This window comes from Oryx dammah, unplaced genomic scaffold (genome assembly GCF_014754425.2).
Source record: "Oryx dammah isolate SB20612 unplaced genomic scaffold, SCBI_Odam_1.1 HiC_scaffold_20, whole genome shotgun sequence".
NCBI classification, from domain to species: domain Eukaryota; kingdom Metazoa; phylum Chordata; class Mammalia; order Artiodactyla; family Bovidae; genus Oryx; species Oryx dammah.
This window is the reverse complement of record NW_024070204.1, coordinates 69,727,932-69,738,017: the sequence shown is the minus strand read 5'-3', so window position 1 is coordinate 69,738,017 and position 10,086 is coordinate 69,727,932. Positions and strand designations below refer to the sequence as shown.

The 10,086-nt window shown below is 41.8% G+C and overlaps 1 long non-coding RNA gene across 1 annotated transcript in view; it reads right to left on the bottom strand.

Annotated features, from left to right (window-relative positions):
• Nucleotides 1-9,594: 9,594 nt before the first annotated feature.
• LOC120879700 overlaps nucleotides 9,595-10,086 on the bottom strand; it is a 71,182-nt gene continuing 70,690 nt past the window's right edge. Inside the window, exon 3 of the long non-coding RNA XR_005724859.1 lies at nucleotides 9,595-9,665. This is a non-coding gene — a long non-coding RNA (uncharacterized LOC120879700). The remainder of the gene's footprint in view (nucleotides 9,666-10,086) is intronic.

The window sequence follows — 10,086 nt, the reverse complement described above, 5'->3', positions numbered from 1 at the left end:
ACCCTGATAGCCACATTATCTTCCCTGTTGCCTTTGACTTCTGATAAGAAAGAGGAAAGTGGGAAACAATGATGAGCGTTAATGATAAACACCCTTGGCCATACATTTCCCTCGGTCTCTTACAGTTAACTGAACTTCAGAGGAATCCCAAACCCTACAGATCTGTCTGGTATCTGGAGAGGTTTATGAGCATTTGAAGCTACAAATGAACAATACTTTAAAGGGTTTATGACTTGTTTAGTGCCTTAATTTTAAATATATTTAAGTCAATCAAAGTCAATCAAACATGCTTTGCAGAAATTCCTAAAGTCAACTCTCTTAATCTTTAAGAACTGGGCATGACCTCAGAAGTCAGGATCATCCTATACACATATATTAAATTCACTGTGAGAATACCTGAGATCAGTATAAAAGTTTCTTCTCTTGGAAATATTCAGAGAATACCTTCCCTAAAGACCCAATCTTTGACTGTGTTACATGAATATACAATTTGTCCAATCCAATCCTCATTCAATCATACATTCATCAAACCTTTTACTTGGATGTCTTACTGAATACGGTAGGGGTTAAGTGAGTGGGTAGTGGAGTAAAAACTAAGTGGAGTTTTTACTTAGACAAAATTTAGAACAAATAACGATTCCACTATCCACCCTAGTTTAGAACTCTGTGAATCATTACTGTTCACTAGCTATGTGAATCTGAGCAAGTTATTTAGCTTCTTCTGCCTCAATTTTCCTATTTGTAAAACAGGGATACTGACAAGTCTTATCTCTCAGGATTGCTGTGAGGGTTAGAGAGTTATAGTTGCAAAACACTTAGGATAGCATTTGGCATATAGTAATGAATTTTAATTATCACTATTTTAGGTGAAAATAGCACTCTTTAATCAAAAGAGGAAAAGATAGGTGAAAATAATTTTGTAGGGATGATGGCAAAGAAGAGAAATTCACCAACTACCTAATTTAAGAAATAAGAAAACACAGTGGTACATAGTTTATTTCTAGGACTTGTCTAGATATTAATATAATTATAATAAGCTTCAACAGTAACTTGCACGATAGCACTAACTTAGGTAAAACATAGAACAAATAATGAAACAGTCTGGTTTGAAGGATGGTACTAGTCCAAAGAAAAGAGAGGTCACTATGGACTGAAGGGGCCAGACAAGATTTCATGGAGGAGGCATGACTTTTCCTGGGCCATGCTGAATAAGCAGGATATGGATGAGCAGATGGAGGAGAAGGAGTTTACTGAGGGAACGGCGGTAAAGCCAGAGAAGTGGGAACCACTGTGACGCAGGCTGCACTGTGTCATTTCTATCAGTCAGTCTCGGAAGAGGACTTGCCATCATCCTCAGTCTCTGCCTCACAGCTTCAAAGCAGAACTCGGCACAAGGTCCAGGCTGCATCATCCTCAGTCTCTGCCTTACAGCTTCAAGGCAGAACTCGGCACAAGGTCCAGGCTGCCTCTGAGTTTCTCCTTTCCAGTAGATCTTATACAATCTACTCTAACTCAACCTGCTTTCAACACTGCTGCCTCCTTGTCTCTACCCTTTTCCTAACCATCAGTATCCATCTCAATTTCAACTATATCCCATTCTTTTCAGGGTAAAACCAAATTTTTTAGTCCAATACTCAATGCCCTTTACAATCTGACTCTAAATTGCCTTTGGTTGCATCTCCCAGTATAGTGTGAACTCCGTGGGTCCATTTAATATGTGGATTTTTTTCAACAGTAAATACTACAGTACTACACAATCTCAGGTTGGTTGAATCTGAGAAGGCAGAACTATGGATACAGAAGAAGTGCGTATATAGAGGGCCAACTATAAGTTATATGCAGATTTCCGACTACACAGAGATGGTTGTTTCCCCCTAAGCCTAGAGTTTTTCAAGGACCAGCTATATACCTTGCCCCTTCTTTTGCTCACAGTTCTTCCATCTAGTCTTTCTTTCATGCTTCTGTCAAAGTCTGATACGAATTTACCTCCATTCTCTTCCTAACCATCTTATAATTATTATATCTGTGCATAATTTGTGAACTTTCTGGATCTCTGCCAATTTTCTAATTCAGTTAAATTTTTTGCTGACTTTCCAATCTCTTCACTAACTGCCTTAACCACCACATTTTCTCTCTCTCTCATGCTCACAGAACACATCTGTTCCATTTACCAAGCAAGCAAATTTGCAGTATTCTTTCAGCTAGAATTTTATATTATTATTTAAATTGGTGTTGGTGGGTTAGTCACCAAGTTGTGTCCAACTCTTGTGACCCTATGGACTATAGCCCACCAGGCTCCTCTGTCCATGAGATTTCCCAGGCAAGAATACTGGAGTGGGTTGCCATTTCCTTCTCCAGGGGATCTTCCTGATGCAGGGATCTTTCCAACCCAGGGGTCGAACCCAGGTCTCCTGCACTGCGGGTGGTCTCCTACATTGCAAGTGGATTCTTTACCAACTGAGATAGCATCACTGACTCAATGGACTCCATGGACATGAGGCTGAGCGAACTCCAGGAGATAGTGAAAGACAGGGAAGCCTGCATGCTGCAGTCCAGTTCAGTTTAGTTCAGTCACTCAGTTGTGTCTGACTCTTTGCAACCCCATGGACTGCAGCACACCAGGCTTCCCTGTCCATCACCAACTCCAGAGGCTTACTCAAACTCATGTCCATTGATTTGGTGATGCCATCCAAACATCTCATCCTCTGTCATCCCCCTCTCCTCCTGCCTTCAATCTTTCCCAGCATCAGGGTCTTTTCCAATGAGTCAGTTCTTTGCATCAGGTGGCCAAAATATTGGAGTTTCAGCTTCAGTATCAGTCCTTCCAATGAATATTCAGGACTGATTTCCTTTTTGATGGACTGGTTGGATCTCCTTGCAGTCCAAGGGACTCTCAAGAGTCTTCCCCAACACCACAGTTTAAAAGCATCAATTCTTCGGCACTCAGCTTTCTTTATAGTCCAACTCTCACATCCATACATGACTACTAGAAAAACCATAGCTTTGAATAGATGGACTTTTGTTGGTAAAGTAATGTCTCTGCTTTTTAAAACACTGTCTAGGTTGGTCATAACTTTTCTTCCAAGGAGCAAGCATCTTTTAATTTCATGGCTGCAGTCACCATCTGCAGTGATTCTGGAGTCCAAAAAAATAAAGTCTCTCACTGTTTCCATTATTTTCCCATCTATCTGCCATGAAGTGATGTGACCAGATGCCATGATCTTAGTTTTCTGAATGCTGAGTTTTTAAGCCAATGTTTTCACTCTCCTCTTTTACTTTCATCAAGAGGCTCTTTAGTTCTTCTTCACTTTCTGCCATAAGAGTGATGTCATCTGCATATCTGAGGTTATTGATATTTCTCCTGGCAATCTTGATTCCCACTTGTGCTTCATCCAGTCTGGTACATTATGCTCTCTGCATGATGTACTCTGCATATAAGTTAAATAAGTAAGGTGACAACATACAGCCTTGTAGGGTGACAATATACAGCCTTGACATACTCCTTTCCTGATTTGGAACCAGTTTGCTGCAGTCCATGGGGCTCCAAAGAGTTGGACACAACGTAGTTTTACTGAGCAACAACATTTCAGTCAGAGGGAGGTTAGTTAATTTTTAAATTGAGGTCTTAGCTTCCAATCTGGGTAGTAGGTTCCTTCAAATCACAACTTGTATCTAACTCTTCTTGCAAGCACAGTAGTTGATTAACTATTAGAGATGACAAGAACCTGGAAGGTCAATTTATAAGACTAATTTATTAAACTACACAAATGAGGACAAGAAAAGCATAAGGAAAAAGATAAGAGTTCAAGATTGGTAGGTTATAGATAAGGTTCCCTGGAAAATATACCATGAGATGCCAAGGTTTTTATTGCTGGTGTTTTGTTTTATTGTTGTTGTTGCTTTTGTTCTGAAACTTGTACTCAGGAAGTTACTACTCTTGGGCTCAACACCCCTGGGACATGAGGAACGAGGGTGAAGGATGAGGACTGGGCAGAGGAAAAAGTGAGAGGCTGAACTGTGCAGTACCTGGTAAGAGGATCTTCGGTCAAGTTCATGGGGAGCTCTGGACTGGGATGGCCACTGAAGCAAAAGGGCCAAGTCTTGGTACATCCACTTAGACCACTCTTTGAATGTGTACTGGACTGGAGGGAAGGTAATAACTCTGAGCAAGGCTGTTCTTGGCAATTCCTGGGGAGGGATGCAGCTGTGAGCTGCCAGGAGCCAACACTCCTTGGCTTGGTCCTAAAGGCAGAGCCTGGTGGTTTACCACAGTATTTGCCACTGTGTTGGGTAAGATGATAGCATGAGGTGCTGGCCTTCTCATTTCCACCTCTGTGGCTGCCACTCAGCTCTGCCTGGGATTATTCTGTTCAATGGCTATTATTTCCTACATGCCTGACCTGACTATGTTCATCTGTAGATCAAAAATCGAGTCCTTAATAAGTCCTCTCTTTCTGGCAGTTTTTTCTTCCACTCATCACAAAGAAACAACCCCAAATTGTTCATTTACTGGCCCAGCAACTAATCAGTGTCCAAATCATCAGCATTCGCTTTGGATTAATAAGTAACTATTCCATCAGATGTTTTCTAGACTCTCAAGTGAAGGGCCTCTCTAGAGATTGAGCTTTCACTGGATCTATTCTAGCTGAAACTGATAGGACAGCCTGAAGTTTTCGCCCTTCCCAGAAACAGCAGCTGACCAAACACTTGGAAATATCACAAAGCCAACAAGGAAGCGCTTGTGTGAGAAAAACTAGCTTAGCAAAGGGAAACAAGGAGACAGTCTGCACTAATCTGCTGATCCATGACCACCTCGAAGAGCTGACGGTTTTCACTTGGGTGGCCCTTCCTCCAATCCATCACCCCTGACACTGCCACTTCTCATATTTACATCTTTTGTTATTGATGATAATGATGGTGATGATATGAGAAATTTAACAAATACAGAAAAAAAACAAGAATAGTGAAACAAACATTTAGGTGTCTGCATCCCAAAATTCACTATTGTTAACTTTTTGCTCTATTTTCTTCTCTGTTTTTTTAAATTTAAAAAAGTTATAGGTATAATTAAAATTATCTCTTTTGCTACTTTCCATAGTCAAAATCATGATTTTTAATGTGCATCTTTCCAGCTCATTTTTAATAATTTTAAACGCATATGTTAGTATCCATGAAAGTGCAAAACACTGTCATGCATGATTTTCACATTGCCATAAATGGTATACTATATTGCACTTTGCTCTTCTTCATTAACTCTTTTTGAGAATTTTTCATATCGCTTTATACAGATTTAGTTCATTTTTAACTGCTTATGATAGTTCATCTAAGAATCATGTTACAATTGATTTATTTGTCCTTATACTGATGGACACTGAAGTAGTTTTCAAGGTTCTCCTTTTTGTGCATTTTTTTTCCTGATTTCCTTGACAGCTCAATATGAATGAAAGGTCTTTTTTTTTTTTTTTTTTTTTTTTAATTTCTTGCTGAGATTGACCAGGCCTCCAGAGAAGAATTCCTGCTATATCTTTGTTCTTTGCCCTTCTCCCTCAGTCCTGACAAATACCAGGTGCTGGTTTCAAGAATTCTCATTGTTTTCTGAGTTGGTTCTGCCGACAGTTTTCAATCCTAGCCAGACCTAAGGAACAGATTATAGAAGTGATGACTATGGGCAAAATTAATACATTTAACTGGGCCTCAAAATAAAATTGGAGTTACCTCCAGAAATTTAGCCCAAGAAAATAATTCAAAGAAGAAAAATCATCTATACACATGAAGATTTTCATTATAAAACTGTTTTTAAGATTTACTTATTTTTGGTTGCACTGGGTCTTCGTTGGTTTGCACAGGCCTTCTCTAGCTGCAGCAAGTAGGGGCTACTCCTTGTTGGGGTGCATGGGCTTCTTATTGTGGTGGCCACTCTTACTGTGGAGTGGGCTTCAGTAATTGCAGCACATGGGCACGGGAGTTGCAGCATGCTGGCTCAGCAGCTGTGATGCATGGGCTTCGTTGACCCATGGGTGACATGTGGAATCTGCCTGGATCAGTGATCAAACTTGTGTCCCCTGCACTGGAAGGTGCCACCAGGGAAGTCTTATAAAACTGTTTTTAATAGGAAAATATGAAAAATAATCAAATAGTCAACAATGGGTATCCTTATATAAATCACGGCATATTGACTCAATAGAGTATTATTCATTCTTTTACATGATGATTCTGAAAACTCGGTATTACATGGGATATGTGAAATTGCTCTCTCCAACTCAAAATAGTTAAATATCAGCACTTTCACATGATCCAAACTAAGACTAACAGAGAAGGACAGATGATGGTATAACAGCTAAAAAATGTATAAACCCCAGGTGGCTCAGCAGATATGGAATCTGCCTGCAATGCAGGAAACACAGGAGATGCAGGTTCGATCCCTGGGTTGGGAAAATCCCCTGGAGGAGGAAATGGCAACACACTCCAATATTCTTGCCGGGAAAATCCCATGGAGAGGGGAGCTTGGTAGGCTACAATCCAAAGGGTTGCAAAGAGTCAGACATGACTGAGTGACTAAGCACACATACAAAATTACATCTAGAGTATGTGAAAATATACTTGCATTCGGGTAAGAACTTGAAAGAAGCACAACAAATTAAAAATGGTTATACTGAGAAAGAAGAGTGGAAGAGAACTAAAATTTATTAAACTTACATATGCAGGACGTTACCTATATTATTATTTTAACAAACACACAGGAAGCCTTTATTATTCCCATCTATAGATGGGGAAGAGCTTCCCTGGTAGCTCACCTGGTAAAGAATCCTCCTGTGATCAGAACTCCCCAGTTCAATTCCTGAGTCACGAAGTTCCCCTGGAGAAGGGACAGGCTGCCCACTCCAGTATTTTGGGGCTTCCCTGGTGGCTCAGTGAGTAAAGAATCCACCTGCAATGTGGGAGACCTGCGTTAAGATCCCCTGGAGGAGGGCATGGCAACCCACTCCAGTATTCTTGCCTGGAGAATCCCCAGGGACAGAAGAGCCTGATGGGCTTCAGTCCAAGGGGTCGCAAAGAGTGGGACAAAAATGAATGACTAAGCACAGCACAGCACATAGCTGGGGGAATGGTGGTTAAGAGTTATTAAGTAAGTAGTTTAGTGTCAAGTCGATAGTGCCAGAGCTAGAATCTGTATGCAGGCCTCCTCCACTCCAAAGCCTGTGCTCTTCCCATATTCCTCTCTGGATGAAAGAACATCCTTTCTTTATAGTTCTCATATTATTATTTGTATAAGTATAAATTCAAATTAAAAATTCCCAAAGGTTGTGAGGATAAGGAAGACAGGATAGGAAACATCTCTCCCTGGTCCCAACTGATCTAGAGAGATAGGGCACCTACTAGAATCATTCTTTGATTTTCTTAGCTTGCCCTTAGGGTTCCTGGTATAGAACAGTTGCTGCTGGCAAGAGGGTGACAATCAACAGACAAAGCCAATTGAGCTGGGAATGGGATAAGCCATGTACTGCCTAAGGCCACTTCATCAAAGCTCTTGAACAAAGAGACCTCAACTATTATATGAAGGTATTGAGAGTAAGCTGAAAACTGTTTGCAGGCATGTGGGTGTTCTCAAGGAGAAGCTTCCAAATTCCAGCCTCAGTCAGGCTGGGAGTCAGGACTCCTGGGTTCCCTAATACAGCTCCTGAGCAGATGTGTACCCCTGGGCAAGTCACCCAGGTGCCCAGTTCTATCATATGCAACCTGAAAGGATTTGACTCTTCCAGCACTAAGTGTTTCTCTGGCTCTTTCTTTCTACCCAGAAAGAAGGGTTCCACAGTCCACTACCTGGAGAAATCGTATGTCAGACGTCTGAAGGAAGTGCTTATTCCTCTTACCTTCACTCTTTCAGAAAAGGGGGGACCTTCCACCAACAATTCTGTTCTTCTCTCCACCGACTCCTGTCATCATCACCTCCCTGCCTAGTGAGTTCCCAGAAAGGCCATATCCTGGGTCTAGTGCATGGAAATACTCTGCTATAAAGGCGGCAGGCAGGCGCCACCAACTCTCACTGTAGCCCACCTGCCAGCAAGTAGGCAGGGCTGCACCTTGTGCTCCTGCTCTCAGGCAGAAAGCATATCAGGTCAGGCTGCAGCTCTGCCTCCAAGGGAAAACCTAGAGACACAGACGTTCTGTCTGCCAGTTATCATCTACAGCCCTCCAGGTAACCGGCCGGCTAAACAGACCCCAGAGTTTAAACTTGGGGTGTGGGGAAGAGGAAGGAGCATGATGCCCCATTATAACATCAAGATCAGTCTGTATATTCCAGCAGTTTCAGTGGGGCCAAACTGGGGGTTCATAAGCTGATCCTGGAATTTGATCTTCCTCAAGTTCCTTGTATCTGTTTGCCACTGCTTAAAAAAAAAAGGTTAATTTGCATCCCCAAATCTCAAATACAGAACCAAAATCTGGAAGAAAAACCAGCCCAGGATCAGGCATAACCTCCTCATCAAACTGTTAGTGTGAAAATGAGAGAATGAAGGGATCAGAAGAGAGATGGGAGAAAAGTGGATGGCAGAACTGAAGCAACATTCTGCAATTAAGCTCTGGGAGAAAGAGAGCTAAATTAAAAATAAGAATGCCAAACTGAACTTTGGGGTCTCAGGAGAGACCGAGATATGGGTCAGTAAACCAAAGACCAGCCAGGGATGTGTTCTGGTTCCCAGAGCACCAGTACACAAGGAAACAGACTGGGGGTAAGAGCTATAACTTTGTTTATGGGGCTGCGCTGGGAAGTGGGAGAACGGGACGGACAGGTGCCTATACACCCTAGTGCCTGAAATCAAATGCGACCATCACCAGACCGTAGACAAAGCTGAACCACGTACGCCCTTAGGTTTCAAAGAGCAGAACAGATATCATAATAGCAACAACAGGGTTGCTGGGAGCATTTAATGAGATGATCCATGTAAATTACTAGCACACCTGGTGCTCTGAAAACATCAAGGTCCCCTCCTATCACTAGATGGTAGGTTCCAAGAGGCCAGGAGCCATAACTGCATTTGCTAATTGGTGGATCCCCAAAGCCTAACACAGTGTCTCAGAGAATATTTACTATTGGTGCTGACACTATGGTACTGGAGAAGAGACTGGAAGAAGCATTAATACCCTCTTCATCCTCCCCAGATCACTTTTCCCCTCATTTGAAGCAAGCTAAATACATAGCAGAGGGACAGCAATGAATTTCCCCTGCTACTTCAGGAATCATCACTGTATAGGAAAATGGAAGCTAACCTAAACTAACCCAGCCGAAGTCTCGGTCTGACTCTTATTTCCCAAGATGGGGCCAACAAGGCAGCATACTACACACTGCCCTTATTTGGTTGATATGATTTGATTTAATTAATTGTATTCCATTTGATTGATTTTCAAATTCCTTTCTTGCTTTCACTCCAAGTTCCCCAAAATGCAAGGGAGAGAGAACAACTACATCCTAGGAGACAAACTTTAATATTAGAATAAGTGCATTTACTTGGTCGTGAGGGGCTGGAGAAGAGGCCTCTATTGGAATAAAGACTAAAAGAAGAAATGCTTTTTCCAATTTAGATAACTTACTTTTTGAGAAGAAAATTTATCCACTTTCTTATATCCAGACTAAACAGTTGGTGATGAGGGGTTTTGGTTCTGGACTCCTGCCAATTAGAAGGAAAATTTAGTATTATTTGTGGTAGAACAGAGCTAGTACCCTGATTAAATTCCCAGTATCATTTAGGACCTGGATTCTAGGTAGGCAACATACAAACTCTTTACTGTTCACACTAATTCACTATCTTATAGCCCCTGAGTTGCCATGATCACACAAAGACTTTGGTGGCCAGGACCCAGGTGACCACCTCCAGGCTGGCATGGCATCAGGAGCATCTTGGATGATTAACAGATGTTCAGTCAAGTTTAAACATTGAGGTTGTCTGTCTAGACAGCTAGTCAAACTTCTTCACATGTCCCAAGAGCCCTGCCCTGACTCTCCCTGGCTCCAGCTGTGGGGATGATTGACATTTTGGACCTTTTAGAGACACACACTTTCTAAACATGAGTCTTGAAGTGAGGAAATGG